Here is a 24,924-nt window from a genome sequence, read left to right as displayed (position 1 = left end):
TTAAAAGCAACCTTCTTTGCCACAATGTCTCTGAGAAATATTTGTTACGAAAATTAAAATCGTTACGTTTTGCCTCCTTAAATATATGTTGTCTTCATAAATTCAAATCATTACAACTACCTTTCTGGCAATATGCCATTTCCAACAAAAAAACATAGAAAAAACAAGTCAAACAAGTAACGACACAAAAGCCACTCACAATATTTAGGATGAGACTTATTTTGCGATCGTGATCTATCGAAATTGTTAATTTGAATTACAAATAGTTGATACGGGATATATTACAGTTTCATATTTTTAGTACCTTTCTATATTTCCTTATTTTTAATTTTTTTTTTATTGTTTCTCATTTTCTTTAAAAGACTTCATTTCATATTCCCTTGAATACTTAATACCAAAGATAATTTTCTCAGCTATTGCAAAATAGACATTCGATATATCGTAAAGTATAATCACTGAACGAAGGAAAAGCGTTACTAAACGGGATATAAACTGTATAGTGATTAAACGACGGGGGATAGATTAAAACCGATTCGAGATTATAAGTAGAAAAACAAATGGAAGGTACGTATTTTGACTGGTACTTCCAGAGACTTGAAATTGCAAGATTTTCATTTGTGTGGAGAGAGGTTAAAGGTCATCAGTATATATTAACTCCAAATATTTCCAGACGTGGATGAAGAGATTTAATAAGAAAAGAAGAGAAGAAGGAGGGGAGGGGGTGCGGTGGTTGTGTCTCTGGGGTCGTTGAAGCCACGTCCTATCCATAGGGTGGGTATGGTAGTGGTCTTCCCCAAGCAAAAATGTAAGAAAAGATAAAGACGTAAAATTTTGCATTCTCAGGTATGTTAAGGCTGTAAATTATATTCATAATTAGATCTATTATAAGGTCCATATACACGCACGGTTACATGCTAATAAATTTAATATTTTAAACAATTTTGTGAGGTTGAAAAGGGTCTTCCCCAAGAAAAAATGTAAGAAAGGAAATAGACGTAACATTTTGCATTCTCATGTATATTCAGGCTGTAAATTAAATCCATAATTAGGTTTATTATTAGGTCCATACACGCACGGTTATATGCTAAAATACTTACCTTTATAAAAAAAATATGTGGGTTGAAAAAGGGGGAGAGGTGTACATCCTCAAGCCGCTGGATATTAATAACATTTTATATAAAAAAATAACAGAATTTCGGCTCATTCGGCTAGAAGTTTCGAAGTTTTTCCCACCCACAGAGGAGGTGGTCCACTTACAAATTGAATGTCCAAGAGATAAGGACTCAATTTGCTACGAGGGTGGCCGAGCGAGGTCCTTCTCCAAGTTTTGACACCAGTGACTATTATCTAGACTTTCTAGCATATTCGGGATCAACAAGAATGACCTTTCAGTAAAGAGTGAGAAATCGGTCCAATGAAATCCGCCTATTTAATCGTCTGGATAATTCTCTCATATTTCTAATGTTAATCCTTAACTATTAAAGCCGGCAAATCTGAAAATAATCAAATTTTTGAAATGCTATATACTGGACATTTCTATTGTTGAAGTAACAAAAAGTAATCCAAAATCACCTTATTAATATTTTCGTTAAAAATAAATTAAAATATATTTTCGTTAAAGTTTTATTAATTTGGTAAACATTATTTTCAGACTTCACCGATCTGGTTCCAACCTCGATTCTGAATCATAGATTGGTTTTCTCTTTATCTAAATAAACTACAATGGCGGAAAAAAGTTCACAAAAAGAGATTTAAAAAAAAATCGATGATAAATTTATCAAAAATGAAAATACACAAACCTGAACTGTCAAACAATTCTTAAAGAAGCTTTGTGAGAAAAATTCCACATGCTGCAGCGAAGACAGCAAGAGTCTAGAATTTGCATCTCTAGATCATTATAGCTGAAAGAAAATGAGAAAAAAAAGAAGGGGGGGTGGGTGAGTATTTATATTTCCTCATGAGCAATAGCTTTTATCTTCAAGCCTTGTGAAATCAATGCATTCATTAGCATTGTAAAATAAACTGCTTCGGCGTTAGTCTCGGTGGGACAATTTTTGTTACTTCAGCTTTATTTGAATATTATATCATTTAATGGGAGACAGGGGGCCTTAAGATAAATCTTATAACAAATCCAAGCGAGAGGGTAAGTATCGTCCTAGTTATAAGTTAATATTCCATATAGAATTTACACATATGATACCGTACTGTGGGGGTCGAAAACTATTGATCTCAATATATAAATATATCTGAACATATGTATATGTATATGTATATGTATATATGCATATATATATATATATATACATATATATATATATATATATATATATATATATATATAAATATATACATATATATAAACATACATATATATATATTATATATATATATATATATATATATATATATATATATATATATACCGAGCTTAATAAGTCGTGTTATTTGGAACGCCGACTGACAATGCATTTCCCTAGAGGAAAGCAAGATAATTACACGAGCCGAAGGTTTTATTTTGTGTTACTAAATCCTTATTGCTGTTCTTTCTTGGAATTAACTTGTTCTTAGCGACTGTTTTGTTGGATGCTGAAAATGGTTGATCATTTAAAAGAAAACAATACAGGCTAGAATTTGCCAGATAAATATTTTGAACAAAATGCCACATAAGCTCCAAAAGAACTCAATCAGCTGGTTTCACTAATAAATTTTATCAACCTTGAAATGTGACAGAGTTATTCTATATGATATTAAAATAATATTCCGATACCAAAAGTTGATATCTTATCGGTAGTTTCATGTACATTTTCCGCATGAATCATTTCAAAATAACCCGCATCATTATATAAGCACAGAAAGCCGTTTTATCTCTAGAATATTATATTTTCTTAAATATTGTGGAGAAAGATTATACCTGCATCTGGTGACAATATTGCATGTGTGTTTGTGCGAGTGTATGAGTCTACTTGCTCCGCATTCTGAGTGGGGACTTGAACAAATAAATTCCAAGTCCCCAGATATCATTTCCCAGAAAAGAATCACCACGTCCCCAGACAAATTCTATTGTTAAGGTGTATTGTTAAGTTTAGGGTGCATGGATTTGTGCTATTGAACAAACAAATAACGGGGTGTCAGTCTGATTGTAAAGTATATTAGCCGTGTGTGTGTGTGTGTGTGTCTGTGCCTAACATTATCATGATAATCGAACTAATTATATCTTGATTTGTCCTTGTTATATCGACATTTAATTTATTTCAATAGCATATGAGAGTCCTCTTACAAAACAAAGCAAAAAATCCTTTTGATGAAGCCGTAAATTCAGAGAACAACGGCAGCTAAACATACATCGGAATATGCAATACTTCATGTAGAAATTCAGCAGATATGATTAACATAAATTAATGAAAAGCCCGTATATATAAGCAATCATAATTAATTATTTCCTGATACAATAGTGAAGATAATTTTGTGCAAAATCATAATTACAAATTCTTATGTCAATGGAATTTGTATGTGATGAAATCATATTAAGGATGTATGAATAAATCAAAGAAAAAAGCAAAAAAACACAACCACCAAACCATATACAAGCTGACAAACAACCAAAAAATTACAATAAAGTTTAAGAATGCATGGTAAGGAAACCCATCTTCTAAAGAAGGGAATATAAAAAGTTCACATACTTTAAAAATAAGCGTCGTCAACAAATCTGTACTTCAATTATATATTAATTCCAGGAAGGATACCCTTTGTAATGTAAACTTCATAGGCGTCAGAAGTCATTACCGTGGTTTAGTTAGGTGCCTGGGGAGGTACATGGAAAAGATGCTATCAGCAATGCCGGCATTTCATTGGCTAACAAAAAAGTATAGGCAAAGGTTGCTGAAGGAGGTGATATAAAGAGAGAACGGGCAAGGAGAGCAAGATGTGAGCTATCCCTGTTACAATAGATAGAAGGATACAAACTGATAACATATTGGAATCTAAAAGGAACATCCCGGTGGCAAATAATGGTGGTGATGATGGTGATACTGGTGCTGATTATGGTGATGATGATGTCTGAAAACCAGCCAAAAGAGTTACTTTATATATAAAAGCTGAAGGTTTACAGTCTTGTATGAGGCTAATGCCTCCTCACATGACTTTACAACTTAACCCCTGGTCATTGGTAACTTGTCACACCCACACACCAAAGTGTGCACAATTCAATCAATCTCTACTGGGGCACCACAGTGCACCACAACCACGTGTCCCCCGGGGGACTTCCCATAGGGTGCAGCCACAAACCGGTAATTTACAATTTACCTCGCAGGTCCCCATTTATACACCTGGGTGAAGAGAGGCAATGGAGATAAAGCGCCTTGCCCAAGGACACAACGCAAAGATCTGGCCAGGGCTCGAACCTGTAATCCTTAGATCACAAGTCCACTGCCTTAACCACTTGACCACAACGCCCTCCGTATATATAGGTCCATATATAGGTCCAATATATATATATAGGTCATTTAGGATTATTTCTCGACAATGGTTAACTTTTTTGAGGGGGATATGTACACTACCTTTAATGATTGTATGATAACACTTATCATTTCGAAGATAGGGTATTTGAGTTAGATCCATATTACTTGAATTCAATAATTTTCTAATGGTTTATTGAACGTATATAAGTGACGTTTACTGCATAACTTGGCTATACAAATACGTGTTTTAAAATATTTTATCTCTTGCGCCCTATAAGCAAGCTGAAGTTGATGAAATTCCTCAGAGATCTGTTGTTCAAACTGACAGTATTTTCCTACCTAACGTAGCATGTCATTCCATGCGTGAAACCTGTAGCAAATTGGTTGAAAGTTCAAGTGCATTCTCTGTGATGACCTAACACAAATAAGTTCCCCAGAGATTTCGTAATATTTCATCTTATAATGCATTTTTCTTTTCGTTTTTACTCTTTACCCCTTCTTCCCACGTTCATTGAAAAGTGAAGGATTAAGTGGTGTTGGCCCTTTTAGCGGTCACTCTTGGATAGTGCAGGAAAATAAAAGATAAAACAGAAGATGGGAAAAATAAACAGTCAAATATTCTCGGTGGAATAATACAATTATTTCGGTGTTTGGCAGCAAAGGGAATCTCGAAGATAAAAACGTTTTCAAACATTTCCCACATGTGTAAAAAGCAGATTTTGTTTCATCTTAAAGTTTTTGTCAATTATATTGCAGTTCAATATATACGTTTTGAAATGATTTTATCATCAAGCTTGGAACTGCAAGCTCAGGCATCTAAAGTAACAGGACACGGTGAAGGACTCCGAAATTTCAATGAAAGTTAACAGTATTTCTTTTCCGTTTTTTACCTTCTTATTTCGTTAGCTATGATGTATCAACAAAATAGTGGTTTTCGCTGTATTTCGTGTTTATTTTCTGCTTCATTTTGTCCATGGTTTATTATTTACTTCTCTTACTACGTGTTTTTGTTAAAGAGCGAGAGAGAGAGAGATGGACAGGTGTGTGGGTGGAGAGAGAGAGAGGGGGGAGCGGGGGGGGTGATCTCGAATCCTTTTCTAGCTAAACATTTCTTTCCTCTTTCCATATGATTTATAACTTCTTAGTCAGCCGCCTGCTGTTGATTTACATATAGACATTTTGTGCGAAGTTCTTGCGATACTAAGCTATATTAATTTTTAGAAGCCGATAAATATTGTAACACCATGGAGGTAAAAACAGAGGTGACACATACTGCATATCTCATTGGAATATATTTTCATAATTTTAATATGGAATATTTTCCGTCAATGCTAAACGGACCACTTTCTACTTTAATAATTGCCGTGTTGTTATTTAAAGAGTGACCTTTTGTTGAAAAATTATATAAAACTGAAACTCAAAAGTGTTTCGTTTTGTTGAAAACCCAACAACAACAACAAAGCAATGAAATACTGGAATTTATGGTATTGAATTCGCAGACGGTTCTTTTCTGTTTGGACCATTTTGAGCTAACTTTGTGATTTCCCTCCTCAAATCAAAGGCACCTCGAAGTCCATGCCTCTCCCCTATAACCGCACCTCTCCCAGATTAAGTCCTCTTCCGCCGCCCCTTTTAACGATCATGTGCTGAACACACATAAGGATTAGCACTATAAACCCATCAATGTCTCAGAAACCTTTACACACTCTCTAGCAAGTGCTCAACAATAATTGCATGATATTAACTTCTTATCATTACATTACGTTACCATGAATTGTTCAGCACAAAGCACTATATTCGTGCAAGTAAGTCAATATTTCGTGAAGATAACAGAATCAACCATATCGCTGAATATTAAATGACTGTGAAATTTCCAGATACCCTAGGGAAATGAAAGGTTTAATCTCGTACATATGTAGAGGAATAGAAAAAAAAGTGGTTAAACCTGTGAAACGATTACATTATGATGAAAACTTGTTTTATGTAATAATTTCATGTATTGCAAGTCTTTTTTTGGCCCCGCATGTAAACAAACTGAACATGAAATTTATATCAAGCGAGTATCGCACATCAGTGTGTTAACTTGTCGTATTAAGGGTGTTAACGGTTGCTTTTAATTTAATATGCTACAAGTCTGTGTAAGGTTAACTCAATTCCTACTGGTTACTACTTAGTACATCACCTTGTGTTTGCTAAGACATACTAAAGTGTGGCATATTAGCGACTGTAGGTGTTTGCAAACGCCTGGTCGACACAACCTATCGGCGCAGAGTGTTGTACTCATGTGATATAAATATAAGTCAAAGCGTCGTCGGGAAAAATTTCGACAACGAGAAAACGGGATAATCTGACCAAGTAATCTGAAAGTTAATGTCAAGTTTTGACGGCAATTAGTAGATAAGTAGATATGTGGTCGATCTTTAGTGCATTACACTCTTTGGCTTTGGAGAACACCTTGTTGTTGTTTCTGATACGTGTTATCGAACTCAGACGACGCGCGTTGACGATTGTATCACGTGCATTTGTGTAGACTCGTACTCTGATTGGTTATTTCGAGCACGTGTATAGACAGCCGTTATGACCCCATTGGCTTGCCATGAACGAATATATCACGTCCCACCATGCATGTCTTCTATAAAGATAAGAGCACGAAGTATTTAGTTCCATTTATGACGCGCGTTGACGATTGTATCACGTGCATTTTTGAAGACACTTACTCTGATTGGTTATTTCGAGCACGTGTATAGACAGCCGTTATGACCTTATTGGCGTGCCATGAACGAATATATCACGTCCCACCATGCATGTCCTCTATGAAGATAGGAGCACGAAGTATTTAGTTCCATTATTGCGCCCGTTGACGATTGTATCACGTGCTTTTGTGAAGACTCTTACTCTGATTGGTTATTTCGAGCACATGTATAGACAGCCGTTATGACCCCCATTGGCGTGCCATGAATGAATATATCTCGTCCCACCATGTATATCTTCTCAAACCAAAGGAGCAGGAAGTATTATACAACACCTAATTATATTCCGGCCATTTGATTGGTCAATTGCACGTCGATTGCATGCAAAATCCGCTCTATTGCACTCTATGAAATAGAACCATGTGTTATACTTTTTTGATAGCACTTTTTGTCAATGGTAAGAGAGCAGAGAAACCTATCTGTTCAAAACAATCTGTCGCATGAGTGCATTTTACATCTAATGATATCAAAATTTGAAGGTGTTGTATAAAATAATGAATGGTTTCCATTCGTGCAATAGTGCAAATATTTCATGAGTTGAAATATGTAGTTTGTTCCATTCAACTCGGCTGCGCCTCGTTGAATGGAACATTCCATCTTTCAACTCATGAAATATTTGCACTATTGCACTCATAGCCATTCATTATTTGTATATTATTGCATTCCTTAAGAAAATCTGTCCAGTTTTCAACATTATATTGTCAAGCTTCCATGTCTCTACAAGACTCGTAAATGTATAGATGCCCTGAGCCCGGAGTCAACATTGTAATTGTCATCTAGTTATTAGGTGAATAATATATATATATATATATATATATATATATATATATATATATATATATATATATATATATAGATATATATATATATATATATACAGTATATATACAGTATATATATATATTTATATATATGTATATATATATATATATATAGATATATATATATATATTTATATATATATATATATATTGATATATATATATATATTTATATATATGTATATATATATAGATGTATATATATAAATATATATATATATATATATAGGCCTATATATATATTTATAGGCCTATATATATATTATATAATATCAGCGGAATGATACATTCATGTTCTAGTTGTTCATTTATTTCACATGAGGCCTTTATCATGTAGTTAATCCCAATCGGAATTACCATCCGCTGGTTGTACCCTGAGTGAATTAAAAAGAGAGGAAAAGCGTGTGAAAAGTGGGATCAGGTTGTCCAAGTTTTTGTGATAAAACGTTACAGGGCAAGCTAGGATTTTAAATTATTCAGTAGATATTTTCGGGAAAAAAACATTTCGCCTGTGTCATGAGTCTACTCGAGGCTACAATTTGGATCAAAATCTAGACACAAAGCAATTATAAATTGTTACCTTCCATTTCTGGGTGTCGTTACGAATCAATTAGGTTTGTTAAAGGTGATATCTGTAGAGATTTAACCAACATCGGAGTAAAATTTCCCTTATTTTAAAAATGCTTATTAAGATACTACCTGAACTGGACCGAAAAATGGAGGGTTGTGCACTTAAGTCCATGGGTTAGTGACGTAAGCAGAGATACGTCGCGGGTTGTTCAGGCTTAAAAAAACCTGGGAAATATTTTAAAAAATCGAGAATCAGATCGAAAGTCTGTCTATCTTTGTCTTGAGGGGGGAGGGGGGGGGGTCATGGTTGTGAATATGATTGTGGTGGGTTGATTATGCTACATGGTTCGATGGGTACGAAACACCACACGAAACACCATATATAATGGCCTGTGGCTATACCCGTAGAATATGTTTATATATGGCCGGCTAAATAGAACAAAAAAATGTCTACAAATATTAGATTACATATTGAATCATGTAAGCTTATAACATTAGTGATGACAACGGCTTATATATTGAATATAGATAAATATAACAGGAATAGGTAACTGTTAAAGTATAGAGAACATTTAAATGTAACGTGGACTGGAACCCATTGGTTTATACGGGGTATCTGAAATGGCTTGCAAAGTTTCGTTTCGTACATTAAAGTGTATAGGCTTTCTTAACTTAGACCAATTAGACCAAACACTATACTTTTAAAGGGTAAACTGCCTCTACATGTACACTGGGTGGAATAATTCGACTTCACTATAGTCTTCCTGCCCCAGTCGTTGCATTACCTACATTAGCCGTTCCTTACTGCTTTATCAACTATATATATATATATATATATGTGTGTGTGTGTGTGTGTTTGTGTGTAACCTTACAACAATATCTTTTTTTATGATGTTAACAACAAGGTTAAGAACCGCCAGAATCCACAAAACATCGATACACATGTGACCAAGTAAACGACATCTTCTCCAACTATCGAATGAAAGATATAAAATATGTATACATTTATTTATTTTCAAAAAGGTTGGAATTAATCCAAAGGAGGAGAAAAGAGAGAGAGGGAGAGAGAAGAAGAGAGGAAAAAATCATCGTGCGTGCGTGCGTAGGTTTCAGTTTTAATGGAAATTTATTTTACTCCGGGCAGTTATATGAAGTACATTCTTGAGGCGATAGTTGCATAATCAATAGGTTTAGTGATGGTTTTAAAGAAATATGTTGATTTTAACATATAATGCAGGTGGAATGAAATAATACTGCCTATGTTATTTTCTTTATCTTGACGTTAACTGTACCACCGGTTATTTATGCATACTGTAATACGTCTTATAGACTAACACAAATCAAAGATATTCAGTAAGATATAACTATATGTCTGGGACGGGGTGGGGCTTGGGGACGGGGGGGGTAAGGGGTATGGAAGAGACATCTTGCAGGAAATTGTGCACCATCTTAGATAAAATTTAAACACTTTCTGAAGACAAAGACTCCTGCCTGATGGTTGGAACTCTTGTTATACCTATGCAGAATATATTTGTAGTGATATATACTCCAGATGTTATATTTATTAGGGTTATAAGCAAGCAACTTGCGGTATATTTAAGGCTCCCTTTTCTTCTTCTATTAATTAACAAGCTTTAAACAAAAGAGCAGAGCCAAACATCATGACGTAACTATTGTTCGTCGAATCTGTTCATTTACTACCTTCGTACGTGCCATACAGCGTACCCTCTGTACGTGTTCACCCCTGCACCCTCCACATCAGACGGAATAGTATGTGTATGTGCGCGTATATAAGTTAGGGGGTGGGGTGGGGTGGTGTGGGGTGGGGATCGAGGGGAAGATACAAGAGGCGCATGTCACAAGTTAGGGCCTGATGTAGCTGATGACCACGTGTATTTTCAGCATCTCTTGCATCATCAGGAGGGTGACCACGTGGTTAGCTACTTATAGCATGTCATTACTGATATTGTTGTATTCGGTCTTACATTTTCAAGCGGCATGTTGTGTTTAAATGTTGTGTTTAAGTTGTTGCAATCTTGTATAGTACCGGGTACTTTACCGCTGAAGCAGATTTATAGACGGGTATTCGTGAAAACATAACCATTCTCTTTATAATACCAAAGTTCCATCAGGAACATAGTCCAATGGGTTGTCAATGCAAAATAAAAACATAAAACAATTGTTTGGGTCGCACACTTTCTTTTACTTAGGTTGAAACGAAAACCGTGAGTGACACGTTAGCTCGATATATTGATCTTATAGTTAGATTGAAAGCTATCCAGTTCTGTGTGAATATAACATGATTTATTCAGAAGTATACAAAGTGGAACTAAGCACGGAAAGGGCAGTAACATTTTACTTGCAAATAGGTATAGATCTAGGTACGTTACATTGGATGTAAAATTAATGTAGGCGAACACTTATTGTCGAAAGGCGTTTTCGAAAGTAATCGACCTTTTGTTTTGTTTTTACCTTGAGGTATATAAAGCGAATGCCAACCCACTCACCATCTTAATGTGATCGAGAAGATTGCAATTAGTAATCCGTCTCTCTCTCCCATTAACCGTTAAACTAAGAAGAAGAAAACCACTTGTTCTGGTCTGGAGATGACATGGATTGATTATAAGACACATCAGAGAGCGACGTAATGTTAGCGAAGATAGGGACAATGATATACATACATACATATATATATATATATATATATATATACATACATACATATACATATATATATATGTTTGTATGTATATGTATATATATATATATATATGTTTGTATGTATATGTACATATATATATATAAATATGTATATATATATATATATATATATATATATATATATATCATTGCCTCTATCTTCGCTAACATCACGTCGCTCTCTTAATTTCACTTAATGCATTTGTGCGAGGGCCAAAGAGGTACCATTGGTTGGAATAAAATCCCAGAGAGAACCAAAATCTCGCTAAACCGGTATTGAGCAATGTGCACTATAGGCCGACATGTAGCTCAAGTCTAAGGCATTAAGGGCCCGCTTACCCAATAATACTGCAAGATTGTGGGCCGAAATGGTTTTTCCGGGCTGGGTTTGGCCTGTGAACAGCTTTTTGTTTGCCCTAGAACTACTGCAACGAGCTAACAATATGTTTCGTGCTAATATTTTTACGTCTAGAGATGAATTGCGTTAGAAACACAGTTAACTACTTTAAATACAGCTTTAAGCAATAACTAAATGTTTACTTGACATTGAAAACCTTGTGAAATCGGAGTGATCTACGTGTAAGGAATCCCAATGCAACGTTCCTCCTATGAATATTCAATCGTTAATATAGTTGGAAGGCCAATTACAACCGTTGGGTATATTGTATATAAGATAAGACAAAGTATAGGGCTTGGAGAAACATTAGGATTCCTCCATGCATGATAAAGTAACTTTCGATGATTGAATTGTTTTCATACAATAAAATAAATAAATAAATAAAAAAGGGATAAAAACCCATTAATTTTGTAGAATACGTTGAAGTAAATAGTTGATAATATAAATAAAACTCTATTTTGTAGATAAGTTAGAATTTAGATTTGTACTTATAAGAGTAAAGTATTAAACTTCGAATAACATGAAGGTTATAAGGAGTTTTGAAAATACCAAGCGTTTCCCTATATGAGCATGCACGTACCTAAAACGAATTAAATCGAACGAACGTGGATAGATTGGAGTACAAATACAAGCCCCAGTAAGAAAGAAACTTAAACAGCGAGACGTGTAGAACGAAAGAAAGGAATAACACGAATGGGGAGAAATTTTACCCTCCCCCCCCAAAAAAAAAATAACAAATAAGAAGGAAAAATTAAGTAGAAACAAGAGTAGAGTAGAATTAATTGTTTTTCATATTAACATATAATTAATCCTATTTATAAAGTGTTTATATAATTTATACTGGAATAAAGGAATTGAATTGAATTAGTGCTAAATGAAAATGACGATAGAAAAGGAGAAAGGAGAAAAGATTGTTCAAGAATAGAATAGAGGAGAGAAATATATAAAAAAAAATTAATGATTATTATAAAAAGGTATAGAGTAAAGATAGACAGAAGGAGGGTTATTAAACAGCTACCGATATACAGATAGATAGATAGATAGATAGATAGATAGATAGATAGATAGATAGATAGATAGATAGATAGATAGATAGATAGATAGATAGATAGATAGATAGATAGATAGATAGATAGATAGATAGATAGATAGATAGATAGATAGATAGATAGATAGATAGATAGATAGATAGATAGATAGATAGATAGATAGATAGATAGATAGATAGATAGATAGATAGATAGATAGATAGATAGATAGATAGATAGATAGATAGATAGATAGATAGATAGATAGATAGATAGATAGATAGATAGATAGATAGATAGATAGATAGATAGATAGATAGATAGATAGATAGATAGATAGATAGATAGATAGATAGATAGATAGATAGATAGATAGATAGATAGATAGATAGATAGATAGATAGATAGATAGATAGATAGATAGATAGATAGATAGATAGATAGATAGATAGATAGATAGATAGATAGATAGATAGATAGATAGATAGATAGATAGATAGATAGATAGATAGATAGATAGATAGATAGATAGATAGATAGATAGATAGATAGATAGATAGATAGATAGATAGATAGATAGATAGATAGATAGATAGATAGATAGATAGATAGATAGATAGATAGATAGATAGATAGATAGATAGATAGATAGATAGATAGATAGATAGATAGATAGATAGATAGATAGATAGATAGATAGATAGATAGATAGATAGATAGATAGATAGATAGATAGATAGATAGATAGATAGATAGATAGATAGATAGATAGATAGATAGATAGATAGATAGATAGATAGATAGATAGATAGATAGATAGATAGATAGATAGATAGATAGATAGATAGATAGATAGATAGATAGATAGATAGATAGATAGATAGATAGATAGATAGATAGATAGATAGATAGATAGATAGATAGATAGATAGATAGATAGATAGATAGATAGATAGATAGATAGATAGATAGATAGATAGATAGATAGATAGATAGATAGATAGATAGATAGATAGATAGATAGATAGATAGATAGATAGATAGATAGATAGATAGATAGATAGATAGATAGATAGATAGATAGATAGATAGATAGATAGATAGATAGATAGATAGATAGATAGATAGATAGATAGATAGATAGATAGATAGATAGATAGATAGATAGATAGATAGATAGATAGATAGATAGATAGATAGATAGATAGATAGATAGATAGATAGATAGATAGATAGATAGATAGATAGATAGATAGATAGATAGATAGATAGATAGATAGATAGATAGATAGATAGATAGATAGATAGATAGATAGATAGATAGACAGACAATCAGATATTGGCAAAACAACAGAAGTCAGAATACCCGGGAATAACTCATATTACAAAGACAAAAAGGGAAGTTGGGTGTCGGGGGGGGGGGGGATTTCGGAAGAATTTATAGCTAAGGAGAGGAGACATTCAATAGGTCATCGAAATATATAATAAAACAGAAAGAATCACAGAAACAAAGAATAATAAACTAAAGATTAAAACTCAGAAGAACAACAATAAAATAATAATAAAGAAGAAACGCAAGATCGAGTGAAAGATAAACAGAAACGTAAGTTAATTAACAAACAAGCAAGAACAAAGAATATATTTAGATTTGTTTGATTTTACTAAGAAATGAACATTATTCCATATTTTATATGGTCATGAATATTTATCCTTTCATTGACATGTACAGACGTATAACTTTCAAATTAATATATCTCACGGTGTAGAAGTTTTTTACCAATGTCTTCACATGAAAAAAAAGGGGGAAACATGAAAACAGTTTTCCCCATCGGCTCTATAGAGCTCAAAACAAGTTACAAGGGGAAACTCCTCTTCTTTTCACTTGCAGTAAATGTTCTTTGTCATCAAATACCATCTACTCCGTTACCATGGAAACATATTAATGATCGTGTTAAATCATCACATGAAATGATTTATAGCGGAAGGCGGAGGCAGGGTAATTCGATTTCCCTTCTGTTTTGGGATGTATTTTGAGACAATATACAGTTAGAAAGTTAGATCGCTACATGATTGTCTCATTCTGTTGTAACGGTATATCGGTATGCCTGCATGGTTGGTATACCTTAAACCTTTTTAATCCATGAAGGTTCTTTCCCCCGGAAATTTACGATGTTTATTAGTAAAGGGTAAAAATAGATACAGGATGGTAAACAAGGGGAGCATCTTTGATCAGAGTTTATTTCGATGTTTTTTCCCCCTCTTTACTCTGCCGAACAAGAAAACGTATAATGTCGCTTGTAAACATTCTACTACGGCGGTTTTTATGCGCTAATGTTTTCATATCATTGTGACCTATTGACTTTGTACCAGTTGCCTCCCAGTAACGATGAGGGTTCATATGCTGTTTGCCCAAAGCTGCTTACCTCCATTTCATTAACATAAAGTCTGTTCAAAGTATTTCTTTCGAGATCCGGCTTTAGGAATCACAAATGATTTCGAGTTGGTTAGCATCATGTTTGATCTCTAGAGTAAAGCAAAATATGTCACCAAAACAGAACTAGTATTGTTCGATACAGGTGTCAAACGCATACAGTGGAATTACGACCTTCCTAACCGGTTTCGAATCTCTGGACATATAATCAGCGTCCAAAGCCTAGTGGTTAGGGTGTCCGCATATAAAGCTGGAGGCCCGGGTTCAAATCCCGGTGGAGGATGGAAGTTTTTATTACTGTTCTTTAACTTAATCTAAAATAGCTATAAAACTATTACCTCTGCTCAGTTGTGAGCAAAAAATAAAAATAATAATTAAAATAAAATGAATAATGGAAAACATGGAAAAAGATAACGGTGTGAATTTTTTCATCTGATTGAGTTTTGTCATCCCGTTTATACTGTTATTATAGTATTACTGGTTTCAAATGACGCGTAAAACACTCCAGGTTGAAGTTAGCGACGTATTAGTTATCAGCATATAGCAAGCATTTTGTAAAGTATAGTATACCCCTTCCCAGCGTAGGAATGGTGGTTCATATAGAAGGCAGCGTAAGGTGGATGGAATCAAGAAGCAGAACACCTGAGGTCAGTTTTAGTTCTAATTTTGTTCGAGGGCAACGCTCATTTCCTCTCATCAACATTGTTTACAATTTCCCCGAACATTTTGTTTTCCTCTCCTTTTACACCTACAATTTATTTTGGATAAAGTAATATCCTATAGGCTGTTATAAATAAATAATTATGCATCACACGGAAAGGTGATGGGACTATTTTCTCTCACCCCCCCCCCTCCCCCTTCTTTTCTTCCAAGAAATCATGACCACTGACGTGGCCAAATTTTGTCTCCCATGCATTCTGATTTTAGGGTTAAAATTGATCGTGGCTTTCAGGATTTGGGGGAAAGGAAAATTTATGCCTTGATGATTTCTCACAACCTGCAGCAATATTATCTGAGCACTCCGAATAGAATAGGAATTACGAAAATTTATGAAAAAATGAAAAGGTGGAAAAGATTAAAGCAGAAAAGAAAAAAAATGTAAGAGGGGAAGCTGTGTCGTGAAATCAGGGAACTACCTATAGTGAAAATAACCATTTTTACTTTTGAATCTTGGTCATCATAACGTCACCTTTTCAGAACATGTTTTGAATGTATAAACTGACCCACCCCTTGGGAAATTCTTCTATACCATTCATTGTTAAAACAGGATATTGGGTTCCCTTGGTTTTGTATTTCCTGTTTTTCTATTCGTTTTTCTCCACTTTATATATATATATATATATATATATATATATATATATATATATATATATATATATATATATATATATACATATATATACATATATATACATATATATACATATATATACATATCTATATATATATTTATATATATATATATATATATATATATATATATATATATATATATATATATATATATTTATATATGCATTCCTGTGGATAATTTGGGTTATTTTTGGATATTTGAGATATACATGGAGTTTCCCAAGTTTCTTTGTTATACTTGTTTATTGTTATATCGATTTTTCTATCTCCATTAGCATAAATGATGCCATTTCTGTAATTAGATTCCTGACTCTTCCCGTACATTATCGAACTAAGTGTTTTTTTTTATATCTGCGAAAGAATAAAATATTTACAATTTCGAGAAAAGAAATTGATGTTAGGATATTTTGAAAGATTTTGATAATTGGCGTTATGAATGCCTTTGAGCATGATTCTAGAAGATGTGAAATATAGTAATGCCGCTGTAAATGTCACATTTTCTTTCACGTCTTTGTGGGGGTTTGCTGTTTCAAATCTATAATATAATAACGAAATCAAAATGATATCATATTATCGTTTTGTATGGTCAATCAAAACGAAAGTATATTAATATTTTGAAATTGTCCAAGAATTAATTGAATTGTGGTCTATATAGGAATGATAGATATTTTTCACAATGCATGGAGTTAACAATGATTCGTACATTCTTAAGATAACTTAATGATGGTTTTCCGATACCAAAATTATATGATTATGGAATGGCTTTCATGGAGTCATGTTGACAATTGAAAGCGAACTTTTGAAGCAATTTAACCTTCCTTCCTTTATATATCGCAAAACAAAATAAAAGGAACAGCAAATGCAACAGTAACACCTTTGAAAATATTCATGTTAAACTATATATTTTCTCATATATTACTTACAACATAGGAAGTAGTGGAGATTACAGGATACCGTACCTCTTTGTCAAATTGGAGGTGAGAACCACCTCTGTTTGATTAAAAGCTTTCGTCGTTCTTGACATAGCACTCTGCATGCATTATCTTCGAGAAATTTAATAGGCTATCGTAAAATATATTTCGCCGTCGTCCCAATTCCTTCCCCACCCCCACCCCCTACCCCTTCTCTTCCTCCCATCCCCACCAGTTTTCACCCAGTTCTAAGATCTCATATAAATTTACTATACCAATCTGTATACATATTTCGATAGACTGACTAACCTTTTGTTTACTAACCAAGAATCTGCCAAACTATACTTGGTCTAACCATTTACAACTTACTGTCGCCGCAAATAATTGATGTCATCATTTCAAAACCATCTTCAGAACACATTTGTGGACATGTTCGCGTTTCAGAAAAAGGGATTACATTTTCCGCTGCAATGACTTTGCTGTTTTCTAAGGTGTTTTTACAAATGGTCCATGTTTCGCCCTTGAGACATTTTCCTTCTCTTGAAAGAAAGATAATATGATTGAGGGAAATGTAAATGGAAAGGGACAAAATCTTTCACGTTTTCTGTTCACTCTTTGAGGCCAAGACCTTGAGCAATTTGAAGTGATTTACACCGGCAAACGAGTCCATCATCAACCAGAAAAAAAAAATCAAAGAAATCATAGAGAGAATCAGAAGAAAGAAAAACAACACAACAAACAAAACAGAACCGTCAAATCGATTGACAAATATCTTAAAATGGGTGGTGGTGTTAAAGCAACCTCGTTTTTTTGTTTTCCATCACGCCAATCTTACCCAACATATAGCAAAGCGCTGTACAACATTGATCAAGTTTGATTCTGTATAGACTCGTTAACCGATTAATTCAAGAGTCAGTAATGTCCTCATTATTACTCAACCAAGACAAGGTTTCATAGTATAAGTTCCAATCAGAGATAACAAAAACAAAATGGAAGTTTACTGCACTATTTGAAATTCAACTTGAAAAAGGCAAGCCAATAATCTTTGTTCGTATATAGGTCTATGGGAATTTTGGTATCGAAGAAAATCGAGGAAAATTGTCACAAACAACTCAATATATAATACGTAACAACAAAAAATTGTGGTATATTTTGGGCGTTATATAAGACAGAAGCTGATATTAAAATCCGCGTTATTAAAAAGGAGCGTCAAAAATGCTGACATTGCAATTTGCATCTTGTAATGAACATGTTAATTTCAATACTTACAAAGTGTCGTTATGAGAAGAAAAAAAACATAAAATAAAAATTGAGTTAAAACTGTAACAAACCAGTCATAGCTAACCATATTTATAAACGAAACTTGAATATATAGGAATCTAAATTGATTTTGACCACGTATATGTTAATTTTGTGTAATACTAAATTTGATAAAACAAAATTATCAGAAATTGTCAGTCAAACGCAAGGGATTCTCTAAAAATTGGTATTTTTACATTGAATGTTGATAGCAGTTTCCACCCACTATTGAAACTAAAACAGTTCACATAATTTCATCCAAAAATTGTAAAACGAACGATGAATTTCAAAACAAATAATAATAATAAACAAAACAAGGTGAGTGACGTCATAAGGGTTGTAACATTAACAAATATCATTTCAGTGAGAATTTGACTATATTGTGTATGGATGTTAAATGTTTCCGTTCGTCGAGGTGATACAATTTAAAGTTATATACTTCTTTAATATTATATCAAATCTATAGAGAGAATATTGGTATAAAGTTGACAAGTTGACACGCTATCGTCTCGCACAGGCGGGTCTATACATTTAAGCTATATTTATCCTCCAAAGTGCACACTATACCTAATGTTTTTTATACTTAGATTGGTTACCTATATTCAAATTGTCAAGAAAGAGTAATCATTTGGTTTATGATCCGTGAAAAACGACAAAAATGACAAAAAAAAACTCGCATGCATGATATGTATTTTGTGATTGCATTGTTAAGTTAATACAAGGTGATATAACCAGGTCTTTTCGGAGACCTGGTAATAAACGTGGTTGGATCTATCCGAATTGTATAATACGTTTAGAATCCTAATGTATGACTTCAACTACGAGTGTATGATCTCTCCTCTGGTAAGGATGCGAGTACAAAAACTTTCGAAATCTTGTGCTAGTATCTATGCTGTACACATAATAATAAACACAAGGCTATTATTGGAAATAATAGGGTTTTAGTAACTTTAGTGATAAAATTGTCTCAATAAATTAAAAAAATTAAATTGTCAATAAACAAAACAAAGGAAATTTGCAATATCTCAATATTTTTAAGTGTGACGACACGATTTTCACCTTGGGCTCGTATCTATATTAGAACCCCCCCCCTTCACACCCACCCCAGCCCACCCACCCCCAATGAAACAAAAATGCACACGAAATTAATATTGAAAGTAATTGGATATTAGTGATAAAATTGTTACAATGCATTTCAAATTTGTCGGACGTTACAATTTATTCCCCAATAGGTGTTCTATTTATAGCGTTGAAAGTATAATAACTTTTTCTTCTTCTAATGAACCTATATTAGAATTGATAAAACAATGTATTAGAATTGATTAAACAATGTTCAGATCTCAGCAATGACATCTAACGAGTAGCTAACTATACGAAACGAGCGATTTACAATGTTTGGGAAGGGGTGGGGGATACAAATCTCAGGAAAGAAATTAGCATGTTACAGACTAACACCATCATGCTAATTAAAATCAATATTTTATATGTTTCAATATCAGTTTATCATGCAGCAATGAAATGTACACGTTAAAACTCGATATCAGAATGTCGAGAATAAAAATCAAACGTTTTATAAAGAAAATACACTTGAATTTCGATATGAACCTATATTGGGATTCATGGGTGTGGTTCCATCGTTCCACAATTTCAAAATTAATATCGGCATGCATATGTAATAATTCAGTGTGTTCTTAAACTCACGGTTGATATGGGAATGTTACTGTTTAATATCAACATGTCAGACCGAAATATTGTACATTACATCTCACTGGTGCGTAACTAATGTCATTGGGATGTCTGGGATAACTGGCACCTCCAAATTTACAATTTAAAATAACTATATATATAAATCCAAAAATAACAAAAAATAACATTCACTCAGTCATTCAATCATCAAAGCTTTTTTTTTTTCTTCCCTAAAATATTAATAAGAACACCCGCAATTTACACGATTGGATGACTAAAGACTGAAAAAAATCTTTGTATAAGATTGTATAAAATACATATTCTAAACTGCACGCGACAAAAGTGCTTATGAACTTTTTACATGTTCTGAAACGTTTATACATTAGCATAAATGACGTCACACAAACAGCCGAGCAAAACAAAAATAGAGAAAATCTTTCAGACTTAGCATTGATAACAAAATGATATATATCAACGTGATACAAAGCTGACGGTTTCTCTCCCTAGGAGTAAAAACATGATCAGAAAGTCATTTGGTGTATCTAATTGACGTACAGTGGTTATGACGTGACGACTAAGCATTCGTGTTTTCTCGGGAGAAAGCGTTAAACTGTTAAAAAGAGGCTCTTTAAAGAATACGGACTTATATGTCACACTTAGTTGTTATACTACTGCAGTCTGTAAACTTGCTCGGCTAAACTTGCTCGGCAAAGATCGTATGTTTAGTTTCTGTTCTTGCCAGATGCCAATAACAGAGTGTTGATCGATCATACACACTCATACACACCCTCCCTCGCACACATACCTATATGTATATATGTATATATGTATATATATATATATATATATATATATATATATATATATATATATATATATATATATATATATATATATATATATATATATATATATATAAATATATATATATATATATATATATATATATATATATATATATATATATATATATATATATATATATATATATATATAAGGGACTCGCGAAATACCTCACCTAAAGTAACATCCTTATGATCTTACGGGTACAGTATCGATGTAATTGGTTTTGAAAGAAGATCATGTTATTGGATTTTATATCTCGGATGCTTTTTAAAGAAAAAAGTATGATATTGCTTGGAATGTCGATGGAGTGTGCGGTTTTGTACATGTACCGTGTGGAAATAAGTCAATGGCGTGTGCATGTAATTACAGAAAATGTTTTTCAATTTTTTATTACACATTCGTCATTTCTAGAAAAAAAAATCGATGAAAATGAAATGAAATGATGAGCGAAATGAATGTTATCCAGTCTAAGATAAATAATATTCTTTGCGACAGTTTATTTCATCAGGACACTGCGGAAGCTGCTTGATTGACTATATCTGTAGGCTATTCTATTGACGAACACGGCTTAAGTCCCCTTCGGCCGGCCTTGGAAAAGAAGTCAAGTAGTGAGTGTCCAAAAGAAACTTGAATAAACTTGCATGAAGACCGAGTCTTAGTTAACACTTGATCGTCACAGTTTACGATAAATGCAACCAACCTATATAGCAGCATATTGCATATTAATGAGATGACGTAATACCATGACTTTGGGCGGGGCTTATTTCTTTCAGAGAGGGCGTGAACCTTGTTCTTCTTGTGCAACTACCGTGCACTTTTAGGAAATACTTTACGCGGCCTCACCCTCTAACAGCTCTTGTAACATCTATGGACTAAGACAAACGTGTGCATTAAACGCCAATAGTACCCTTCCTCCCCTCCCACCTCCCCCCCCCCCCTTCCCAGCACATTGTTTGTTCCTTCCCCCTTTGTTGATTGGCAAATGCTGGATTTCTAACCATAACCATGGTCCAAACGTGAATTTATAGCTTGCGAGCCCATCCTCCTCCCTGCTAACTGCCCCTGCCCATTGTTAAGCATGTAAATATGCGGGGTGATTGGGTGATTGGTACCGTAACCATTCAACTACGGCTTCTCGAATGAAAATCATAAAACCCTTAGGAATGAACAGAATTTGTTGAATCTATACGATAGAGACAGAACCATATCTTCTCCTTCACTAGAAGATAGGTGTCCTTCTGATAGGGTCAAGCTTTGGAGTGGGGCGGGGGGGGGTGGGGATTGGGCTTCAATCGTCAACACCGTATAGAATCTTTCATAAACTTATGATAAACACAAGCCCTTCATGATGAACAAACACTAATAATCAAAAAGCAAAACAATATCTTATGTCATTGACCGCCGCTCTCGTCGCCTCTAGTCTAAATCTGTTATTTATTTACTTTAAACTGAAACGTTTATTCTTGCACCGACGAAAAACAGCACAACACACATGAATAGTTCATACGTGGTACATATAGGCCTAACCAGTGGAAGTCATCAACCTACGGAGTACGCAAATCATGTGCTAATTTCTTATTTCAGATACGAGTATGGTATTTAAAAACCTGTAATAATAATAAAAAATAAATTAATAGCAATTATAATAATAATAATGAAAGGAAATTAATACTTATTTTTTAACAGTTGGGGTAATAATCGCGTGACAAAAGAAGAGTTTGTGATTGTGGCAATTATTGCATGATTTTAAGCAATTATGTATACTTTTGTTAGCACAAGGACGGTGATGTCGCTTTCAATATTTCGAAATTTCTTCAACAATTATTTAATCATGCGAGATAGCACATTGAATTATAAACCTTTACAACTGCGTGAAAACCGTTCAATTGGACAATAAATACGCCGTATTATTATAGACCGCAAATATGAATTGATTTTGTAGCACTGTTAATAACACAATTCAAATTCGTTGATTGAAGTTATTCGGTCGAACAGTCACACGTGAGACGTGTTAAACGAATCACGAAATTGTTCTGTCTTAAATTAATTTCGATGTGTTTTAGACCGTTAAGAAATACTGCTATCAGTCCAGGGTTTATACTTTTTATAACACATTTTATTTTGGCGAAGTGACCGTTTCACCATCTGCGGCTCTACGAAAGTGGTTGCACTACATAGTGTAAACAGAGACCATTTAAGGTCTCTAATGGCCTTATAAATACCAAGCAATTCGAAGACAAATTGTGTTTAATGTAATCCAATGGTATTCTATTACTTATGAAGTTAAAAATAAACATGTATTGATTGAGATATTCAAATGAAAAGAAAACAATGTATTGGCGGGACATTTTGGACCTTCGCTGAGAAGCACACGTCATCATCAATTTAAATTAGCCCTATAACGGAGCATTCAAAGAGTTAATATATTTTGAAATTGAATATCTTGAAAACTGGTATAGCTATAGAATTATTACTAGCACTCAAATATTTATTTCTCCGTGGACTATGAAGAATGAAGATTAAATTGCAAAAAGTAATGTTTTAATATCAACGATGACCATTGGAGTTGGTCCATCGATATGAATGGATTTTGAGTTTAGAATATATCAATATTTAATAAGCATATCTGTATGATTTTTTTTTGTGACGGCTCTTATATAATTTTATGATACAAACTTTTATAGTTTACCAGTATGAATCAAAGTTATACAAAGTATATGATACTAGCAATAGATTCATTTTAAGCCCATTATAAACGACTTATATATTGCACTATATTTTGAATTGCATCATTTAATCAACGTGTACAAAAGTTAGACGTAGTTACCACAGCAACTGTCTGGTCACTTCGAATATGACATGCCCAAGTGACAAGGCATAGGCCTAGTTTACTATCGACATTTCCTATCGAGACCTATGCACGATGTATGCAACGTACCATATAGATTTATACATAACCGGATACACCATATACGGCCTATACAGATTTACATCCTGATGTGACGTCACACAATGTATGCCATGCTTAAAATCATATCAACATGACTAATTTATGAAGATGAAGCTTTGTGTACTTGACAATCAGAACTGGGTGCATAGATTCCTCGAATTTTGTCTTGAAATTATCAACTTTTAGAGAGAAATCAATTTTAGATCTAATTCTTGGCCGGTAAACCTGATTTAATGCTTGTAGTTAATTTAGTTTAACGATGAAGATATTCATAGATTATTATGAGAGACTGCAGCTTTCGCAAATCGATGGAGGAAAATGAAGGAAGAAACAAAACCGGCGAAGAAAAACAGTAGAAAAGAAAACAGTGCGTAAGAATTTTCTACTGCTGGTTTAGTAATTAAATTAGGGCAGCGATCTCGGAAGTACTGTCAAAATAAGACCTTGTTTACCTAGATTGATTGCTATAGAGACAGGAGCTCATAACATGTTTCACATCAAATATTTTATAACGTAATGAATTCCTACGAAACTTTTACTGCGGACTTGGACAGCTATATATATATATATATATATATATATATATATATATATATATATATATATTTATATATATATATATATATACAACTTGCGATCATTGTGGTATTGTTCGTCGAGGAAGTGTATAATTGCACGCCGACGTGTGTGTGGTACGGACAAGTTTTTAAAGAGTATATGCGACT

At 33.4% G+C, this 24,924-nt stretch overlaps 1 protein-coding gene across 5 annotated transcripts in view; it reads left to right on the top strand.

Annotated features, from left to right (window-relative positions):
- LOC139962600 (uncharacterized) overlaps window positions 1–24,924 on the top strand; it is a 139,795-nt gene that overhangs the window by 7,342 nt on the left and 107,529 nt on the right. Inside the window, exon 2 of one of the 5 annotated variants that reach the window (XM_071962734.1) lies at window positions 21,745–21,857. The exons of the other annotated variants lie outside the window; for them this stretch is intronic. The gene's annotated coding sequence lies outside the window, so the exon portion shown is untranslated. The remainder of the gene's footprint in view (window positions 1–21,744; window positions 21,858–24,924) is intronic. 5 annotated transcript variants of the gene reach the window in all.

This window comes from Apostichopus japonicus, chromosome 21 (genome assembly GCF_037975245.1).
Source record: "Apostichopus japonicus isolate 1M-3 chromosome 21, ASM3797524v1, whole genome shotgun sequence".
NCBI classification, from domain to species: Eukaryota; Metazoa; Echinodermata; class Holothuroidea; order Aspidochirotida; family Stichopodidae; genus Apostichopus; species Apostichopus japonicus.
This window is presented reverse-complemented; position numbering and strand designations above follow the sequence as displayed.